Source organism: Microcaecilia unicolor, chromosome 6 (assembly GCF_901765095.1).
Source record: "Microcaecilia unicolor chromosome 6, aMicUni1.1, whole genome shotgun sequence".
NCBI lineage: Eukaryota > Metazoa > Chordata > Amphibia > Gymnophiona > Siphonopidae > Microcaecilia > Microcaecilia unicolor.
This window is the reverse complement of record NC_044036.1, coordinates 337,897,690-337,919,565: the sequence shown is the minus strand read 5'-3', so window position 1 is coordinate 337,919,565 and position 21,876 is coordinate 337,897,690. Positions and strand designations below refer to the sequence as shown.

Below are 21,876 nucleotides of genomic sequence, written 5' to 3'. Positions count from 1 at the left end.
TGTTTATTTCTTTTAATGCCAGTTGCTGTCGGAAACCGCATCATTTCTTCTTAACTGGCAGATTGCATCTCCTTCATTTTTGTCCAAGCTGGACTGACTCTAGAAGGCCATGTCACGGCTCACAAAATTAGAGCCATGGCTGAATAGGTGACTAATCTAAAATCAGTCACTTTTGAAGGGATCTGCAAAGCTGTGGCGTGGTCATCAGTCCACACATTCACATCTCACTACTGCCTTCAGCAGAATAGCCGACGCGTCAGTCGGTTTTTGGGCAGTCGGGGCTGCAGAACTTCTTTGGGGTTCAGAATCCAACTCCAACCCTCCTAAGCCCATGTTTGTTCTGTTCCAGGCTACACTCATTTAGATATTTCAGGTCAATGTTTATTCTGGCCTCGCCGTTGCGAGACTCTATTGACCACTGTTTGTTGTGTAAGCCTGAAAGCTTGGGATACCCCACTTGTGAGAATATCAGCCTGCTTGTCTTTGGAGAAAGAGTAGTTACTTACCTGTAACAGGTGTTCTCCGAAGACAGCAGGCTGCATATTCTCACAAACCCTCCCACCTTCCCCTTTTGGAGTTGTCTCCTCCTTCTTTTGGATATAACTGAGGGGCGTGTCCGCTCGGCGAGCGGGAATAGGTGTGCGCACATGCGCAGTACGATCGCTCGCGCGACGGAACGCCGTAAAGAGATTTTGAGATTTTGCTTTAAAATCCTCCGGGGCCGACGTGGCGTCACCCACTTGTGAGAATATGCAGCCTGCTGTCTTCGGAGAACACCTGTTACAGGTAAGTAACTACTCTTTATTGTGAAATCTGCCCCCGTTTTTCTTTCCCACCTCCATCTTACTGCAGCACTCATCTCCCGGTCCACATGGGTTACCACTGCTCATGAGCCCATCCCTCCAGGTGGGCACATCCCTCAATTTTCAAGCCACAAGTATATATATATATCCTTAAGTGGAAGCACTCATCCGTCACCCCATATGACAGCTCCAACACAGTGGGTGTCAGCAAATGAGAAGGGGCTGTGTACATCAGAAGAGTTTGGTAATTTTATTAATGATATAATCGGCAAAAGGTTTCAAGAATATTAGATGGGTCATTGGGCCGTGGAAGAGTAGCCTAGTGGTTAGTGCAGTGAACCTTGATCCTGGGGAACTGGGTTCAATTGCCACTGCAACTCCTTGTGACCCTGGGCAAGTCATTTAATCCTCCATTGCCCCAGGTTTAGGGAACCAGTTCCAAGGACTCCAGGGAACAATCTTTCACTAGTTACATGTTCCAAATGCATTTTTTTTTTAAATAGAAAGTGATCCCATTATTCAGGCCACTTCACACCTAGCCGAGGTCCACAGTGTCCTCGAACCTAGTCATGACATGGCTCTGAGTAACCTCAGGAGTGATAGAGAGATTCCCCCCCCCCCACCCCACACACACACTCCCACTCCTTCCAGCCTTGGAGGAGTAGCTTAATGGTTAGTGCAATGGCCTGAGAACCAGGGGAACTGGGTTTGATTCCCACTGCAGCTCCTTGTGACTCTGGGCAAGTCACTTAACCCTCCATTGCCCCTGGTACAAAATAAGTACCTGAATATATGTAAACCGCTTTGAATGTAGTTGAAAAAACCTCAGAAAGGCAGTATATCAAGTCCCCTTTCTCTTTCCCACTTTCCCTTATGACATCACAATATCAGAAGTGAGCCAAGTATTGGGCAATCAAGCCATTGTGACATCACTGATGAGGTTGGCTCTTATTGGTGGAATGAGTGGAGGAGAAGCGTAGTGGTTAGTGCAGTGGACTTTGATCCTGGGGAACTGAGTTCGATTCCCACTGCAGCTCCTTGTGACTCTGAGAAAGTCACTTAACCCTCCATTGCCCCTGGTACAACATAAGTACCTGAATATATGTAAACCGCTTTGAATGTAGTTGCAAAAACCTCAAAAAAGGCGGTATATCAAGTCCCATATCCAACCTCTATCTCCCCTTCTTGGGCTCAGTTTATGATTGCTGTGGATTTGCTGGAACTCAAGTAAGCAATGCAAACCTAATCTTGGAAGCTGAGGGGAGGGGGCAGTGAGGATGAACTGGAAGAGAATTCTCTCCCCCCCCCCCCCCCCCCAATGCACTAACAGCATGCCATGAAGTAAATGTCATCCACATTAACCCTGGTAGAAGAGCAGCTGGGTAGGTAGTATTTATTTAGCAATTACCCTGCCTGTTCCTCCATGGGGAGTCATTTGGGTTTTATGGCAGCAGCGGCTGCTCTTGATATGAGCTGATGCACAAAGGCATGACTTCCAGATGGCGTGTGGAAGAATCTTAGAGGTTGCTGGAATGCAATCAGTGAAAGAAGTCATGTATGGTGCAGATGTGTCTTATTTACAGTCTCTGCCCCCAACTCTTGTTTGTATTGATATGGTGGGAAGGGGTGGGGGGGGGGGGGAGGAATGCACTTCCAGCATCTCTTCTCTCCTTTGAGAATCTTTCCCATTGCGTATGGTGCTTCACTGGCCTATTCTGGTTTATGTCCCTTGTAAAGATCTCAGATCTCTCGACTTGCTGTAGAAGTCTTCACTGTTTTATGTGTTTGTGTTGTGAGGGAGAAGGGAGCAGTTTTTTTTCCTGCGCTATCATGTAATGCAATCAGCCTCTATTGCATTACGGCATCTGGAAACTTCCTTGACTTCTCCCCAGAGATTTTTCCCATTTTACAACTCCTGCCCTATTCCAGCCACAGAGATTTTTTCCCCATTTTACAACTCCTGCCCCTATTCCAGCCATTGTGGTGATGGTCTTTGACCAGGGACCGCATGCTGGGGCTCCCTCCAGAGGCTGATCTATTGGTGTCACCACTGCATAATAAATAAAGCTTCTTTCCCCACATCCGTCCTGAATATTGTCCCTGCAACAGTGGCAGCCCCAACCTCAGCCAGGCTGAGACAGGGAAAATCTGATCTGGGAATTGAGACTAGCTCCTCCACATGGAAGCACCCAGCACTGCAACCAAGACTCCAGCCTGGCCCCCCACTGTTCATTCTTTAAGAAAAGCAAGATTCCCAACTAAAAGTAGAATACCGTGTTTCCCCGAAAATAAGACACTGTCTTATATTAATTTTTGCCCCCCAAAATGCGCTAGGTCTTATTTTCAGGGGCTGTCTTATTTTTCAGGGAAGCATCGGGGTTGGCCCGCCCGCCCTCCGTCGCTCCCGGAACTAACCTTAAACGCCTCCTTTCACCTTCGCAGCAAGCAGCAGCAGGGCAGGCCACTCCTTCCTACCGTGTCCCGCCCTCGCCTGACGTAACGTCCGCGAGGGCGGGGCACGGAACGAAGGAGAGGTCTGCCCTGCTGCTGCTTGCTGCGAAGGTGAAAGGAGGCGTTTAAGGTTAGTTCCGGGAGCGACGGTGGGTGGAGGGGGGGCCCGTTGACCTCGGGTGGGGGGGGCAGCCCGGGGGCTGCCTTGTCCGGCTCTCTGCGGCCCTGCTTTCAAACAAAAAATTTGCTAGGTCTTACTTTCGGGGGAGGCCTTATATCTACCAATTCAGAAAAACCTCTATTAGGTCTTATTTTCGGGGGATGTCTTACTTTCGGGGAAACAGGGTAGAATCTTCTCCCAGAACCAATGGTACGATTATTCTGTTTTTAAGCTCATGAACACTGCATGAGCTAAAACCAAATAGAGTATTCATGGGGATGTCACCTTCAACCTTTCTCTAAACTTTCGATTGAATCACGAAGGGGCTCATTTTCAAAACAGAAAAACATTCAAAAAGTGGTGCAAAGCAGCAGAGGCTTTTTTTGCATTTTTTTTTTTTTTTTTTTTTTTTTGCGAAAACATCCAAATCGCTATTTTTGAAACCCATTTTTAAGGACGTTTTTCCATGCAGTTTGTTTTCCGTGCATCCAAATCACAAGGGGGAATGTCGGGGGTGTTCCCAGAACTTGGATGCTTTTCTGCCATAATGGAACAAAACAAAAATGTCCAGGGCTAAAAGTTAGACATTTTGGTCTAGACCTGTTTCAAAGAAGTGCCCTAAATGAACAGATGACCACTGGAGGGATTAAGGCATGACCCTTCCTTACTCCTTCAGTGGTCACTGACCCCCTCCCACCCCACAAAGATGTGAAAGAAACATTACATACCAGCCTCTATGACAGAATCAGAAGTTATGGCCAGTCCTATTAGAGCAGTAAACAGGTCTCTGGAGTAGCCTAGTGGTCAGTGGAGAAGGGGACCCAGGACCATTTATTTATTTATTTGGATTTTGCTCACACCTTTTTCAGTAGTAGCTCTGGATATTTCTCTGTCCCAGGAGGGCTCACAATCTAAGTTTGTACCTGAGGCAATGGAGGGTTAAGTGACTTGCCCAAGATCAAAAGGAGCAGCAGCGGGATTTGAACCAGCCACCTGTGGATTGCAAGACGGGTGTTTTAACCACTAGGCCACTCCTCCACTATAGCAACATTCCATGTAGAATCTCAAATAGTAGCAACATTCCATGTTCCACTGCACTAACCAGTAGGCTACTCCTCCACTAGCAACATTCCATGTAGAAGCCTACCCTTGCAGATCAGCAATGCGGCCGCGCAGTCTTCAGTTTCTGTGAGTCTGACGTCCTGCACATACGTGCAGGACGTCAGACTCACAGAAACAGAAGCCTGCGCGGTCGCGTTGCTGATCTGCAAGGTCAGGCTTCTACATGGAATGTTGCTAGTGGAATAGCAACATTCCATGTAGAATCTCAAATAGTAGCAACATTCCATGTAGATTCTCAAATATTTATTTATTTAGATTTTGCTCACACCTTTTTCAGTAGTAGCTCAAGGTGAGTTACAATCAGGTACACTGGATATTTCTCTGTCCCAGGAGGGCTCACAATCTAAGTTTGTACCTGAGGCAATGGAGGGCTCACAATCTAAGTTTGTACCTGAGGCAATGGAGGGTTAAGTGACTTGCCCAAGATCACAAGGAGCAGTGGGATTTGAACCAGCCACCTGTGGATTGCAAGACTGGTACTATAACCACTAGGCCACTCCTCCACCCCAAAGAATCTTGTTACTCTTTGGGGTCTACATGGAATGTTGCTACACTTCGGCATGGAATCTTGTTATTCTTTAGAATTCTAGAATCTTTATTCATTTAGATTCTGCTCATACCTTTTCAGTAGTAGCTCAAGGTGAGTTACATTCAGGTACACTGGATATTTCTCTGTCCCAGGAGGGCTGACAATCTAAGTTTGTACTTGAGGCAATGGAGGGTTAAATGATTTGCCCAAGATCACAAGGAGCAGCAGTGGGATTTGAACTGGCCACCTCTGGATTGCAAGACTGGTGCTCTAACCACTAGGCCACTCCTCCACTAGCAGCATTCTATCTAGAATCTCAAATAGTAGCAACATTCCAGAATCTCAAAAGTGGCAACATTCCATGTGGAATCTTCAATAGTAGCAATATTCCATATATTTATGTAGATTTTGCACAGTAGCTCAAGGTGAGTTACATTCAGGTACACTGGATATTTCTCTGTCCCAGGAGGGCTGACAATGTAAGTTTGTACCTGAGGCAATGGAGGGTTAAGTGACTTGCCCAAGATTACAAGGAGTAGCAGTGGGATTTGAACCGGCCACCTCTGGATTGCAAGACCAGTGCTCTAACCACTAGGCCACTCCTCTACTCCACTCCATTCCACGTAGAACCTCAAAGAGTAGCAACATTCCATTCAGAATCTCAAATTGTAGCAACATTTTTATTTATTTAGATTTTGTTCACACCTTTTTCAGCTGTTAAACTTATTCATTGAGCACACCATTTTGATCACATCATCCCCCCCCCCCCCGTTCCCTTGCATATTCACTGTAAGCTCCTTCTGTTAGTCTTCTGCTCCTGTCTACCTGCATCAGTTCCTGATTCCTTACACCCAAACCCGTCTTTTACACTATTCTTATGACAACTTACTATGCATCCCTTCCCCCACTGCTGTACATCTTACTTTCTCTCGTGACGCTGCCTTCAGCTGCCTTGGCCCTAAGCTCTGGAACTCCTCATGTCCACCTTTTCATTCCCCTCATTCAAAGTCCCCCTCATGACCCACCTCCTCAGCTTCGGCTCTTTTTCCCTTCTCTCATTACATACTACTACTACTTATCATTTCTATAGTGCCACTAGACGCAGTGGCGTACCAAGGGGGGGCGGTGGGGGCGGTCCGTCCCAGGTGCACGCTGCTGGGGGGGTGCCGCGCACCTGTCGGCTCTTCGTTTTCATGCTCCCTTTGCCCCGGAACAGGTTACTTCCTGTTCCGGGGCAGAGGGAGCATGTTAACGAAGAGCCGGCAGGCGCAGCACCCCCCCCCCAGCGGCGTGCACCCGGGGGGGGGTTTCTTTCGCCGGGGGGGCATCATGCTGTTCCGGGGGGGGGGGGGCGCTGCACCCGGGGGGCGGGGCGCATCGGCGATCCGCCCCAGATGTCAGCCCCCCTAGGAACACCACTGACTAGACGTACACTTGAACATGAAGAGACAGTCCCTGCTCGACAGAGCTTACAATATAATCAGGACAAACAGGACAAATAAGAGATAAAAGAACTACTAAGGTGGGAATGATAAAATACGGGTACTGAACAAGTGAGTAAGGGTTAGGAGTTAAAAGCAGCATCAAAAAGGTGGGCTTTTAGCCTAGATTTGAAGATGGCCAGAGACAGAGCTTGACATACTGGCTCAGGGAGTCTATTCCAGGCATATGGTGCAGCAAGATAAAAGGAACAGAGTCTGGAGTTAGCAGTGGAGGAAAAGGGTGCAGATAAGAGAGATTTACCCAGTGAACTGAGTTCCCGAGGAGTGTGGGGGAGAGATAAGATAGGTTCCTCCTCTTTTTTGTTAGTATCCTCATCTGCATTGCACTTTTGTACCTTTATTTGTAAACAGCTGGGTTTTTTTTTTGCAGTATATGAAGCCCAAGAAATAAATTAAATAAATATGAGGTATTCATTTATCTCATCGGCTCTGGCATTTGGGGTTTCACTTATTTCAAGGCAATGCACCCCAAGGAAGCTGTAAATTGTACATAATTAAGAGTCTCCGTATAACCAACAACTGATAGCAGGTGGACAAAAAGAAAATGTCCAGATAATAACACTGCATGTTACACCCTGATTTAATTAAAGGCAAATGCAGGTAAAGGATCCTGAGAACAATGGAAATTTCTTATCCAGAACAACAGAGCTGAGGAACACAGTGTGTAACCAGCTTTCTGACTAATAGAAGATTCTTTCCTTTCTGTGATTTGGGAGATACGTTTCAGTAGGAATTTAATCAGCAAGTCTTGCTGGATGAGGAGAGAGGTCTGCTACGTACATCTCCCACTTAAATTCTGCTTTAACGTGGAGGCTGAAATCTTCACTCACAGCAAAACAAGATAAATATAGATACATAGAAGACAATGCATGCGCCCTCATCTTTTCTCTCCCCTTTACCAAACAATTTCTGGAGCAACTCACGGTTGCCAGGCAGATTATTATGACGTCATCAGTTCGGGTTTGTGACTTCACCGCCGTGTCACATATAACAAGGGAGCATGGGATAGGAGAGAGAAGGTTCAGCATGCTTATGAGTAACCAGCCAAAGAGAGAGGAAAGGAAAACAAGACAAATAGATTTCAGGTGAGCATAACGGCAGTTAGAGGACTCCATTTCGGGAAGTAAATTCTTTTTCTTACCTTTAGTTCTTACGGGTATCTCAGTGAGTACATGACACCATGAGCTTTCTTCTGCCAACAAGATTTGCAGAATATTCTGAGAGGCCCTTAAGCTTTGATGTCTGTCTGGAATGGACTATCAAAATCTGGTTTCCCCTTTTGAAAATACGTGTCACAGTTTTGTGAAAGTCTATCAATTTTTGAACCACAAATCAAGGTGGTTTACATATAGAACTTATTCAGGCACTTGCACTGCCCCTCGCAATCTAAGTATATTGTACCCGGGGCAATGGAGGGCTAAGTGACTTGCCCAGGGTCACATGGAGCTGAGAATGGAACCTGGTTCCCCAGGTCCGCATCCTGAAGCACTAACCATTAGGTTTCCACTTGAAAAACTTGTTATCTGGGTGTAGTAGTGGGACTTCCGACTGAATCTGTAGAAGAATTATAACAAGAATTTGGTATAAGAACACTAATCTGTCGAGCGTGTTGTGAGTCAGCGAATGGCAAAACTTGTATAATCATTTGTCCCGGCATCAAAGTGCATTTCGCAAGTGTTTTCTAAAACTAACTCCTTATTATAACGTGTCAATCTGGTTATAGACTGTAGGCGTTGAGTACATTACATAGTAACATAGTAGATGACGGCAGCAAAAGACCTGTGCGGTCCATCCAGTCCGCCCAACAAGGTAAACTCATGTGTGCTACTTTATGTGTATACCTGACTTTGATTTGTATCTGCCATTTTCAGGCACAGACCGTAGAAGTCTGCCCAGCACTAGCCCCGCCTCCCACCCACTAGCCCCGCCTCCCACCACCGGCTGTGCCACCCAATCTCCGCTAAGCTTCTGAGGATCCATTCCTTCTGAACAGGATTCCTTTATGTTTATCCCACGCATTTTTGAATTCCGTTACCGTTTTCATCTCCACCACCTCCCGCGGGAGGGCATTCCAAGCATCCACCACTCTCTCCGTGAAAAAATACTTCCTGACATTTTTCTTGAGTCTGCCCCCCTTCAGTCTCATTTCATGTCCTCTAGTTCTACAGCCTTCCCATCTACGGAAAAGGTTCATTTGCGGATTAACATTAGATTCCCATATACTTTGGTAGGGTCCCAGTAGACAATCTCGGTGAGTTGATTGAGTACAGAATTCCATTTATGTGGTCCTGTTTCCGTCCTTCTTTGAAAGATTACTTTGTGACTTTGTATTTCATGTCAACCTTGCTAGGACACAGCATTTACTGTCCATGTTTGCAAATGTTTTGTGAATGGACATGTGCCCACTGAGGTTTTCTTGTGTTGCACTGAAATCTCTCTTTCCCTATAACCCGTGGAGAGCACCGTCAAGGCCATGGAATGACCCTTTCACTTACAGCTTTTAGAGGCCTCAGTGGACATATCTGTTCAATGAAGAGCAGCTGTTACTTTTATTTATGGTTTCTGCACCCCTCCCTCAGTCTTAAGGCTACATCTAGAGTTGGCAGGATTTGTATACGCATTTTTAAAAGAGGACAAAGAACAGGACCAGTCAATGATTTATTTAAAATGGGGGAACCGTAGCGTCGCAAGTTGCAAGTCATTGAAATTTAGAAAAATGTTAAGAAAAGTCAGTACGTTCTGGAAACATTGCACCTGTTACCTGTCCTGAGTTGGGCAGTGTATTCAAATGTCTGTTGGGACTTGGCTCGGGCCATTAAACCTGGCAGGTGGTTATGGTGAATCTTGCCTTGCCTGTGCCTTCTCTGCCATGGTATTTGCTCAATGATGAGCTGACAGCTTGCTCCTTGGTAACAGATGTGCTTTAGCTGAATCATTACCACTAGCATATTTCAACTCTTTTTTTTTCCTTTTGTTTCAATTTGAGCTTGGCATGTTATCCTTTCAGTATGTCCAATAATTCATTAAAGAGACATAGAGGAGAGTGAGAGGTGTGAGGCATGCGGTGTTTTCGGTGGTGGTACAAATGAAATTGATCTTAGACTGGACTGGATCCCTGGCAAAGTGAGTTAACACCTTTAAAATTCAGAAGCACGGTTGTTGGCCTCTTCAGTTGCTATTTCCGTGTTGGTCATCACGCATTCACGTACACAGTACTTTCTCCAAGTCGCCATTGTTTTCAGCTGCCTGCCTAGGTGTCTTTAACACTCTTTCTGGCTGCGGGATTATGACATTCCTCCGTTCTTTCTGCACAACGTCACAGAGTGATTGCAACACTAAAGGGGCCTTCCCTCACCAAAAGCAGGTTTCCTTGGTTTTCATGCTCCTAACCAGCAAATAATAATAATAATTCAGAGCTTCTAGTCCGCTCTCTCCTTGCAGATCTAAGTGGATTACAATGCAAGAAAACTGGAACATAAACCATAAATCCAAATAAACAGCAATATTTTACAATTTATCATGTAATACAAAGTTTTGGAAAAAAAATGTTTTGAGGTTCCTCCTAAAAACTGTATAAGTTGAAGATGCTGCTTGACACACCAATAGACTGTCCATTAATCCCAATCTTTTCTTGCCTTTTGCAGATGGCATTCAAAAGAAATTAAAATTCAATTTCCAATAAAGTTTAAAAGAATTATAAAAGAGAAAATGATCTCATAAATAATTTGGTGTTAAACCATATAAACTCTTATAAAGAAAACACGAGAACTTGAACAACACCCTGGCTTCTATAGGAAGCCATTGGAGTTTCAAGTAAAATTGTGATACTCGTTCATGTTTCTTCAACCTTCGGGTTTCTTGGCAGGGGCTTGCAGGCAACCAAAGACCCTTTCCCGCTCTACATCCTCCCAACTCCTCCAAAAACTATCACTCTTCCCAATATAGGCATTATCTCTCTACGTTTTATTCCATACATATTCCTCATGGGCTGGGCTTCCTCCCACCCAGGGAGACCTCCCAATCACTCCTCCCCCCACCCCCAGTGACTCTCCACAGGGACTTACTCTCTTAGTAATCCCCATATAATGGGGGATTACACAAACATACATTAAAAACATCAAACAAAACAAAATACTTCATAAGAACCATAACAATGGTGTTAATCTAACCGTCTCAACATAGACAAAGTCATTGATACAAAGGCTTTGCCATTCCAGATCCCACTGTAAACAGAAACATCCTTCCACAAACAACTGAGTCTTCAATAGCTTTTTAATTTAAAGTGCACCAGCACAAGTCGATCAAATACAAAGAGCAAGTCAAGATCTTCAAAAGATCTTGTTGAATTATTGATGGTGACCTTCATGGTAGCTTGAAAGAATAAGCCAAATTTTACCCCAGCTTTTAAAGAGTAGTTCGCATAGCAAGGAACCTTTTGCGACACTGGACTGTCCATTTATGGAGGTCTACCATGATAAGAATAGTATTACCCTCGAACTTGAGAGGTACTTTGGATTTTGCCAGCAAAAGAATCTGCAAAGCATGTTGGTAGCGCAGGGCTCGAGCTACAATTGGGTGAGGATGTTTTGAGGATAAATGAGGGTGCACAAAGGTTCTAGCGGAATGCTGATTTCGGTAGCCAGAAGTTGCGGAATCCATTTGGCCAGAAAAGAAATGGTGTCGGAACCTTCCAATCAGTCCGGAAGACTCAAGATCCTAAAATTGTTTCTGTATGAGTGGTTGTTCAAGATGGTGAAGAGATTTGGTCACACGTGGTAAGGCCTATAGTTGAGAGGCAAGCTCGCGGAGTCTATTGTCAGTAGTTTCATCTGCTGAAGCTTCTCTTTGAATTTCAAGAAGGAGTCTTGATTTGTTTTCTAGATATCCTTAATCTGAAGGATTTCTTGCGTTAAAGCCGCTAGGGAAGTTTCCTCCGTTTTGCCTTTGTCCAACTTACTTGGTGATGGTGGCTCAATATTATCTCGTTTGACTCCTTGATGTTGATGTGCTGCATTGTCAGCTTTTTGATTCTTGCCTGAAGCCGTTAGAAGTAAGATGGAGAGGGCTGAAAGTTATTTCTCTGTGCCCTTGATCTGGATGTTAAAGGATATTTGTGAGGAGCCAACAGAGCAAAAGCTGTATGCGTCCATATTGTTTGAAGCTCGCCAGCGTCCACCCCCCCCCCCCCGGGTAGTTTTTGAGGGGTCCTTGAAGGGGAGGAGGGTTGTATTCAAAATGTATTTATCAGTGCTTCAGAGCTTGCTTTGTTATTTGCTGGAAGAGTGGCCTAACAGTTATTGCAGTGGGTTGAGATCCTGGGGAACTGGGTTCCATTCCCGCTGCAGCTCCTTGTGACCCTGGGCAAGTCGCTTAGGGGCCCTTTTACTGAAGGGTTGCCACATGGCAACCCGGAATTACTACTGGCCCAACGCAGCTGCCGGAAGTAGTTCCACCCCCAGCGTGCGCCATTTCCGGTGGTAGCAGAAATATTTTAAAAACTGTTTCTGCAGGGGGTTACCCGGCCGTAATTGGGCAACATCACACACTAACCGGTTACCTCCGGGTTAGCTCAGGAGCCTCTACCACCACCATTAAGGTGACGGCAAGTGCTCCCCCCAAAATGGCTTCAAGTACGAACTTACCCCACGGCCATTTCTTTTTCTGGCGTTTTTACCCGTTGCGGTAAAAGGAGTCCTGGCACACGGCAAAAACAGCCGTCAACGCTAGCACGGGGTCTCCTTTACCGCAGCTTAGTAAATGAGCCCCTTAACCCTCCATTGCCCCAGGTACAAATAACCTCAGATTGTGAGCCCGTTAGGGACGGAAAAATACCTGCAAAAATAGTATGCGTAAACCACTTTGAGTATAAATGTAGTTTCCGGGGCTTCATTTATACTCCATGCTCTGACCTGGAATAAACTTCCTGAGCCCATACGCCAAGCCCCCTCCCTGCCCATCTTCAAATCCTTACTCAAAGCCCACCTCTTCAGTGTCGCTTTCAGCACCTAACCATTATACCCCTAGTCAAGAAATCTAGACTGCCCCAAATTGATTGATTGCACATTTTTTGTCCATTAGATTGTAAGCTCCTTTGAGCAGGGACTGTCCTTCTTTGTGCAATTGTACAGCGCTGCGTAACCCCAGTAGCGCTTTAGAAATGTTAAGTAGTAGTAGTACTGTGCCCTGAAAATGACAGATACAAATCAAGGGGCTGGTGGTTGGGAGGCGGGGCTAGTGCTAGGCAGACTTCTAGGGTCTGTGCCCTGAAAAAGACAGATACAAATCAAGGTAAGGTATACATAAAAAGTAGCACATATGAGTTATCTTGTTGGGCAGACTGGATGGACCATGCAGGTCTTTTTCTGCCGTCATCTACTATTTGACCCTAGCGGCGGAGCACACAGCACTAAACAGAGGATCATGAAGCTTAGTGAGGTTGCATTTCTGTCCTTCCAGTACAGTAAATCTCTTTTCAAATTTAAAATGGTTAAATGCACATCAGCAGATGTGTGAGCATTAATGCTTGCCTTTGTTTTTATTAATATGGTCTACTCTTTTAATTTGTTTTATCTTGCACCTAATTATCCATCACATAAAAACTACTCCGGATACCCATTTATATAATTTTCCATGTAGAGCACAGCTACATTAGCAAATTATGAAAGTGCGTGAGTCTCATTTTCACTTGTATTATGGGCAGAAGGAGCTGAAACATCTTCAAAGCCCATGGTACTTCTTGGTGCAAAGATGATAAATAAACCAATCAGCAGAGGCCTCGGGTACTTCCATAATAAACATCATCTTTATCATTCTGGTTTCCAAGTTTGTACTGCGAAATGCAGCATTTGAGAGTAAGCTTGAGATGATCACATGTGTACATAAGAACATTAGAAGCGTTGCCATACTGGGACAGACCGAAGGTTCATCAAACCCAGTATCCTGTTTCCAACTGTGGCCAATCCGGGTCACAAGTACCTGGCAAGATCCCAAAACAGTACAATATGTCTTATGCTGCTTATCCTAGAAATAAGCAGCGGATTTTCCCAAGTCTATCCTAATAATGGCTTATGGACTTTTCCTTTAGGAAGAGATCCAAACCTTTTTTAAAACCCTGCTAAGCTAACTGCTTTTACCACATTCTCTGGCAACGAATTCCAGAGTTTAATTACACGTTGAGTGAAGAAATATTTTCTCTGATTTGTTTTAAATGTACTACTTATTATTTTATAGACCTCTATCATATCTCCCCTCAGCTGACTTTTCTCCAAGCTGAACAGCCCTAGCCGCTTCAGCTTTTCCTCACAGGGACTCGAGTTGTCCCATCCCCTTTGTCATATTTGTTGCCACCGTAGTGCTCCTTTCCTGTTAGTCTCCTGCAATGCCTGATGGTGCTTTTATTTCCATAGAAAACAATTATCTTTCATTGTTGTTTCTTTTTACGACCTCCACAAATCACCTCCTTTTTTAAGTTACTTTGGGCTTTCTTCCTCATGCTGCAATCTTATGTCAAATCTAGACCTGGAGTTAGGCTAGGAGAAGACCACCAAGAAATTAGTTTGGTGGGCCCAGACTGGGTATTTTCTCTCACAGCTCCTCCTATGTTATTGGACTAGGTATGGAATTGGAAAATAAGGGGAACTGCCCTACTGGGCCAGACCAAAGGTCCATCGACCCCAGTATCCTATTTCCAAAAGTGACTAATCTAGCTCACAAGTACAATCATAGTACTTGTGGCCTGGATTGGGCACTTTTCATTCCACATTCTGGTACCCTAAAATACCAGGGAGTGCAGGAGTAGCCTAGTGGTTAGTGCAATGGACTCTGATTCTGGGGAACTGAGTTGGATTCCCACTGCAGCTCCTTGTGACTCTGGGCAAGTCACTTAACCCTCCATTGCCCCCGGTACAAAATAAGTACCTGAATATATGTAAACTGCTTTGAATGTAGTTGCAAAAACCACAGAAAGGCAGTGTATCGTCCCAGTAACAAGATTCCAGGTACAATCTCAAAGTGTATCAACATTCCATGTAGAACCCCAAAGAATAGCAAGATTCCGGAATCCCAAGGAGTGGAAGAGTAGCCTAGTGGTTGCTACTATTTGAGATTCTAGATGGGATGTTGCTACTATTGAGATTCTGTTGCTACTATTTGAGATTCTACATGGAATGTTGCTACTATTTGAGATTCTACATGGAATGTTACTAATGGAGGAGTAGCCTAGTGGTTAGTGCAGTGGACTTTGATCCTGGGGAACTGGGTTTGATTCCCACTGCAGCTCCTTGTGACTCTGGGCAAGTCACTTAACCCTCCATTGCCCCTGGTACAAAATAAGTACCTAAATATATGTAAACAGCTTTGAATGTAGTTGCAAAAACCTCAAAAAGGCGGTATATCAAGTCCCATTTCCCTTTCCCTTATTCTGCTCTTGCCACCAGTGAAAGGACATGGGTCCTTCATCAGCACTTCTAGCCCTGGTAAGTCTGAAAAGCAGGAACCTGTGTCCAGAGCCATTGACATATTTTTCAGCTCTGAAAGTGCTAAATCAGGCTATTGCCATTCCATAGTAAAATCAGATAATAAGCTACCATCCTCTACTCCTGTAACAGTTCTCACCAGGGCACTGCCACTGCATTGTCCATGTAGCAGAGTCCTGGGTGGACTGTATGTGTGGAAGGGATGTCTCCTTTTGTCTTTAGGTCAGGGTCCTGAGGGGTGGAAGAGAGACTGCTCTTGAAGGATTCCACACTGTCCAACAAGGAATCATTGTCAAATATTGAATATATAGTAGAAATAATGAATGAAGGTCATCTGTTGTAGGAAGAGCAAAACAGCAAAATGAAACACAGAAGACAATGTTTAGTGTGTTACTCTTCTGTTTGGAGTCTTTTCCCCCTTCTCTCAAGCTCTGAGTCCTTCTTCAGGACCTCCTCTGAGACTCTCTGCATCCTCAGATCAGACTCCCTTCTTCCTCTGAACAGCAATGTTTCTTGACCCTGAAAAACACTTCCAAGGTTCCTCTTTCTCTCTTTCTCTTGTATTTCCTGAATCCATGAGGACCTTGGTTTGCAATCTTCCCAAGCTTCTAGCTTTGATAAAATACCAAGCTCTTCTAGAGACATCAGCACTACAAATCTTTTCTCTCGAAGATCGGACACCTCTGGTACTCCCTCCAATATTTCTGAAGGCACATCTCAGGCCTGGGGCTTCCACGTCAGGCAAGCCAGTGTCTACAGACATCACTCCATTTTCTTTCCTGGGCCAGAAAGGAGATGGCCCAGCTGTGCTGCCTTGTTCCTTTACTTTTAAGTACTGATGTACTGTTCTAGGCAATTATAGTGTAGCTCAACAGCCAGCTTAAATCATTCTCAAGTGAAGCTTTACCAGTAGACTCTCAATTCTTAAGCAAATCTTCTTTATTGCAGTACTCAGAAAGAATAAACAAAGAAAATCCAACTTACAGTTCAGTTGCTTAGAAGAGAATTGTTGCCTTCTGCACGTAGAGTCTGTATCGAGCCACCCCAGAGGCAAGGAGATGGCCAGAACCTCAGCCCAACTGAGAAACATAGAAACATGACGGCAGATAAAGGCCATATGACCCATCCAGTCTGCCCTTCCTCTGTAACCCCTAATTCTTCCTGTTCCTACATGCTTATCCCATGCCTTTTTAAACTCTGGAACAGTCCTCAACTCCACCACCTCCACCGGGAGGCCATTCCATGCCTCCACCACCCTTTCTGTGAAATAATACTCCCACAGGTTGCTCCTAAGCCTATTCCCTCTCAACTTTGTCGTATGCCCCCTCATTCCAGAGCTCTCCTTCATTTGAAAAAGGCTCTCTTCCTGTACATAAATGCCCTTGAGATATTTAAATGTTTCCATCATGTCTCCTCTCGACCTTCTCTCTCCCAGCGTATACATGTTGAGGTTCATAAGCCTGTCCTTATAATTTTTGCATTCAAGACCGCTTACTAATTTTGTAGCCGCCCTCTGGACCGACTCCATCCTGTTTATATCTTTCCGTAGGTGCAGTCTCCAGAACTGCACGCAGTACTCCAAATGAGGCCTCACCAGAAACTTATACAACGGCACTATCACCTCCTTTTTCCTGCTGGTTATGCCTCTCTTTATGCACCCAAGCATCCTTCTGGCTTTGGCCGTTGCTTTTTCTACCTGTTTGAAAGCTTTAAGGTCATCAGACACAATCACCCCCAAGTCCCGCTCTTCCTTCACACACTGAAGCACTACACCCCCTATACTGTACCGTTCCCTCAGAATTTTGCGACCCAAGTGCATGACCCTGCATTTTTTGGGATTAAACCTTAGTTGCCAAATATTGGTCCATTCCTCTAGCTTCGCTAAGTCCTTCCTCATGTCATTCACACCCTCCAGGGTGTCCACCCTGTTGCAGAGTTTAGTATCATCTGCAAAGAGACAAACCTTACCAAATAGCCCTTCTGCAATATCGCTCACAAAGACGTTAAAAAGAGCTGGCCCTAGGACTGATCCCTGCGGTACTCCACTGACGACCTCCTTTTCTTCAGAGCAAGCTCCATTTACCACCACCCTCTGTCTCCTACCATTCAACCAATTTTTTACCCAATCAGTTACTCTAGGTCCCACACCGAGGGCACTCAATTTATTTATCAGTCGCCTGTGCGGAACCGTGTCAAAGGCTTTGCTGAAATCCAAGTATACCACATCAAGCTCCCCTCCCACATCCAACTGTTTGGTCACCCAGTCGAAGAAGACAGATTCGTCTGGCATGACCTGCCACTAGTGAAGCCATGCTGCCTCGGGTCCCGCATTCCATGTAGTAAGAAATGTCACAATCCTCCTCTTTAGAAGCGTTTCCATTAGCTTACTCACCACCGAGGTCAGACTGACAGGTCTGTAATTCCCTACCTCCTCCTTACTTCCACTCTTGTGCAAATGAACCACATCCGCCCTTCTCCAGTCCACCGGGACCACTCCAGTTTCTAAGGAAGCATTGAAGAGGTCCATCAGTGGAGCCGACAGAACTTCTCCGAGTTCCTTAAGCACCCTCGGGTGTATCCCATCAGGCCCCATCGCTCTGTCTACTTTTAGTTTGATAAGCCCCTCTCAAACACAGTCCTCCGTAAACGGGTCTTGATCTACCATACATCCATCCCCTTTATCCTTTGTTTTCTGCAACCCTACCCCCGGTCTTTCATTCGTGAACACAGAGCTAAAATAATTGTTAAGCAGTTCAGCTTTATCCTTATCATCTTCCACATATTTCTCTCCCTCAGCTTTGAGCCTCACAATGCTATTATGGCACTTCCTCTTGTCACTTACATATCTGAAAAAGGTCTTGTCCCCCTAATTTTACCATATTAGCTATCTTTTCCTCCATTTGCTGCTTCGCTTTCCTGAGCTTCTCTTCGCTTATTTAGGTATTCTCTCCTGTCTTCATCTTTCTGAGTCTTCTTATAACGAGCAAAGGCTAACCTCCTTTCCCTTATCTTTTCAGCTACTACATTCGAAAACCAGAGAGGCCTTCTTTTCCTTTTATGTAATTTTCTAACATAAAGTTTAGTTGCCTTTAATATAGCTCCTTTCAGTCTTATCCATTGCTGTTCTGCATCCTTCAGCTGTTCCCATCCTGCTAACTGTTTCTTGAGAAATTCCCCCATCTCGGCAAAGTTAATTCCTTTGAAATCCAGGACCTTCAATCTCGAGTGAGCCCTCTCTTCTGTTTTAATATTGAACCATACCATACGATGATCACTAGATGCCAAATGGTCCACCACCTTGACTTCAGAAACGTACTCTCCATTTGTAAGCACCAGGTCCAGAACAGCTCCATCCCGCGTCGGTTCCGTTACCCACCACTAGAACTATTGTTCCTATAGGAAATCTAAGATCTCTTTGCTTCTAGACGACCCCGCAGCCGGGACACCCCAATCAACATCTGGCATATTGAAGCCACCTATTAGTAGTACTTCCCCTTTCCTAGCTATCCTTCGGATGTCTTCAATTACGTCCCTGTCCAGTTCCTCCAACTGTGAGGGAGGTCTGTATATCACTCCGATATAGATACATTTTCCTTTCCCTCTTTCCAGTTTAACCCACAGCGCTTCTTCCCTACCCCACATGTCCTGTAGTTCTGTCACTTGGATATCATTCTTAGCATATAATGCCACACCTCCACCCTTTTTTCGACTCTGTCCTTCCTGAATAGATTATAGCCAGGTATAACAACATCCCAGTCATGGTTCTCTGTGAACCACGTCTCTGTGACTGCCACTAAATCCAAGTCTGCTTCCATCATTGTAGCCTCAAGTTCTAGAAGTTTGTTTCTCATACTACGGGCATTGGTATACAAGACTCTCCAGAATTTACTCTTTTTATTCACTTCTATAGAGGCATTAGATGTCCTACCTTGCTTGGGGTTAATTATGGCTTCGTGGCCTTTTATACCCACCCTCATCAATTTTAGCTTAAAGCCCTCTTTAGTACTTTAGCCATCCTGTTGCTGAAGACACTCCTTCACTTCCTTGGCAGATGGACACCATCACCGCTCAGTGCCTCTTGGAAAATCATCCCATGGTCTACGAAACCAAAGGCTTCTCGTCAGCACCAACCACGCAGCCACACATTTATCTGCAATATGCGAGCTTCTCTCATTCGACCTTTACCTTCGACAGGGAGGATCGATGAGAACACCGCCTGCGCACCTAGATGCTTCACCCTCTGACCCAAAGCCACGAAGTCTCGTATGATACATTCAGTAGGATACTTAGCTGTATCATTTGTGCCAACATGGATGAGTAGCATAGGAGCGTGGTCCGTAGGCTTGATGAGTCTAGGCAATCTTTCCACAATATCGCGAATCTTGGCACCCGGCAGGCAGCACACTACTCTGGACAACATATCCGGCCGGCAGATGGGCGCTTCGGTACCCCTTAGAAGTGAATCTCCAACCACCACTGCCTTTCGCTTTCTTTGGGCCAATTGTCCGGCTGTGATGGTCATTGTTTCCTCTTGTTTTTTAGATGTTTCTAGCTCTTCTACCTCCAGGGCTGTGAACCGATTCTTTAGCTGAATAGAAGGTGGAGTTGGAGGATTGATCTTGTGGGACTTGGTGACCTGCTTCCAGTTGTGCTCTGTCTGCCCAGGATCTTCTCTCCCTTTGCTGAACGTCCTAAATGTTTTGACCTGTGTCTCTGGGTCACATTTCTGGTTGTCCCAGATGTTTCTTAGCCTTACCACCACTTCTCTTAGTTCTTGTACTTCTTTCACAAGGGACTCAATGCATGTACATTTATCACATGAAACCAGAATCTTGTCTTGGTCCAAGGGTTTGGTCTTGACAGTGGTAGAAGCTGTACTGAAAAAGCTATGGCTCTCAAAGGAAATAAGGGGGGGAGGGGGAGAAACTCAGGGTAAATAAAAGGAGAATGACTTGGGGAGATGGTGAAAAATCTTGATGTAATTACGGTAGATTAATGAGAGATCAGCCCTAGAACAGCTGCTGATCACAAAGCATGCTAGCAAGACTGGGCTGTCTCACACAGTCTGCAGAGGCAGAGAGGGAGGCTCAGAGCTAACAGCCAAAAGGGAAAGCTCACAAGGAGTCAATCATAGGATACTTCAAACTATAAGGGGATGGGAAGCCCCAGTACGTGCTATCTATTATACAGACAATGCAGTTGAATATAAATAATACTCGTATTAAATATACATAACAATGCATCCTGCCTCCATGTTCTAGGAAGCTCCTTCCCTTGAATACCCAGTCTGCTTCTGGGAATCAGAAATTTAATTTAGTTTAGGATTTTAGATTCCACTGCTTTCAGTTAAAAATAACTGTACAGAGTAGATAGCACACATAATACACTAACCCTAATCCCTTCTCCCATTAGTGACCTTGTGCAAGTCACTCAGGTGCAAACTTAGATCATGAGCCCTCCAGGGCTATAGATTTAGGTTATTCATTTCTTAATTAGAATGCGGATGAGCTCATGGTGTCCATTTTCCTGGCCGACTAGTTGTTGCATTTCAAGTCATTTTCTCAACCTAAATATTTGACCAGGTTTTGTTTTTTTTTTGTTACATTTGTACCCCGCGCTTTCCCACTCATGGCAGGCTCAATGTGGCTTACATGGGGCAATGGAGGGTTAAGTGACTTGCCCAGAGTCACAAGGAGCTGCCTGTGCCTGAAGTGGGAATCGAACTCAGTTCCTCATGACCAAAGTCCACCACCCTAACCACTAGGCCACTCCTCCACTGTTGCTACTATTTGAGATTCTACATGGAATGTTGCTATTCCACTAGCAACATTCCATGTAGAAGTCGGCCCTTGCAGATCACCAATGTGGCCGCGCAGGCTTCTGCTTCTGTGAGTCTGACGTCCTGCACGTACGTGCAGGACGTCAGACTCACAGAAACAGAAGCCTGCGCAGCCTTCTACATGGAACGTTGCTAGTGGAATAGCAACATTCCATGTAGAATCGCCAATAGTAGCAACATTCCATGTAGAATCTCCAATAGTATCTATTTTATTTTTGTTACATTTGTACCCTGCGCTTTCCCACTCATGGCAGGCTCAATGCGGCTTACATGGGGCAATGGAGGGTTAGGTGACTTGCCCAGAGTCACAAGGAGCTGCCTGTGCCTGAAGTGGGAATCGAACTCAGTTCCTCAGTTCCCCAGGACCAAAGTCCACCACCCTAACCACTAGGCCACTCCTCCACTCTCACTTTCAGTTCAAGGGATTAATGAGCAATTTGATTGATTCACTGTATGTACCACTTCTAGTGAAACCCATCAAGTGGTTTGCAACAACCATAAACATCAAAATAAGATACAGTAATAATAATAATTAATCTAAGATTAAAACTACTATCCACACTAAATGACTGAACGTGCAGCTGAGCCAGGAGATCTTTCTGGAAATGCAAATAACTGATCTCTTCTCAAGAGTCCAATAAAAGCTGATCCCAGAGGAACAGTCCATCATAACTGAAGAGCTATTCCTTGTGGATAATCAATGTATTTCCTCTGGAAAATGGTAACTATAACAATCCTTTCTCGGAAGATGTCAGGGATCTAGATGGAGAGGACCATGGAAGTCTTATCTGCCAGGTACTAAGCCTCTTGTGAATAGCTGTGTATACCATGCACAGACTCTGAACTGTTATTGTGGCAGTGGAAGGTGGCCAAGGAAGAACTTTCATGGATTGAGCACAGATAATTAATGTTATAATCATCCTTGTAGCAGGCAAAGATTCCCGAGTATAGAAAGCAACAACTTGACTGAAATCCTATTGTGAGCTTCTGAGGGAT

General features: G+C 45.0%; 1 protein-coding gene and 1 long non-coding RNA gene across 2 annotated transcripts in view; one reads left to right on the top strand and one right to left on the bottom strand.

Annotated features, from left to right (window-relative positions):
* The window catches only part of SDK2 (sidekick cell adhesion molecule 2), a 655,374-nt gene that overhangs the window by 187,392 nt on the left and 446,106 nt on the right, over positions 1-21,876 (top strand). The window lies entirely within an intron of this gene.
* On the bottom strand, positions 159-20,295 carry LOC115473515. Its single transcript, XR_003942677.1, has 4 exons — positions 20,214-20,295; positions 16,798-16,800; positions 8,256-8,261; positions 159-169 (listed from the first exon to the last, which is right to left on the bottom strand). It is a non-coding gene; the product is annotated as an uncharacterized LOC115473515 (long non-coding RNA).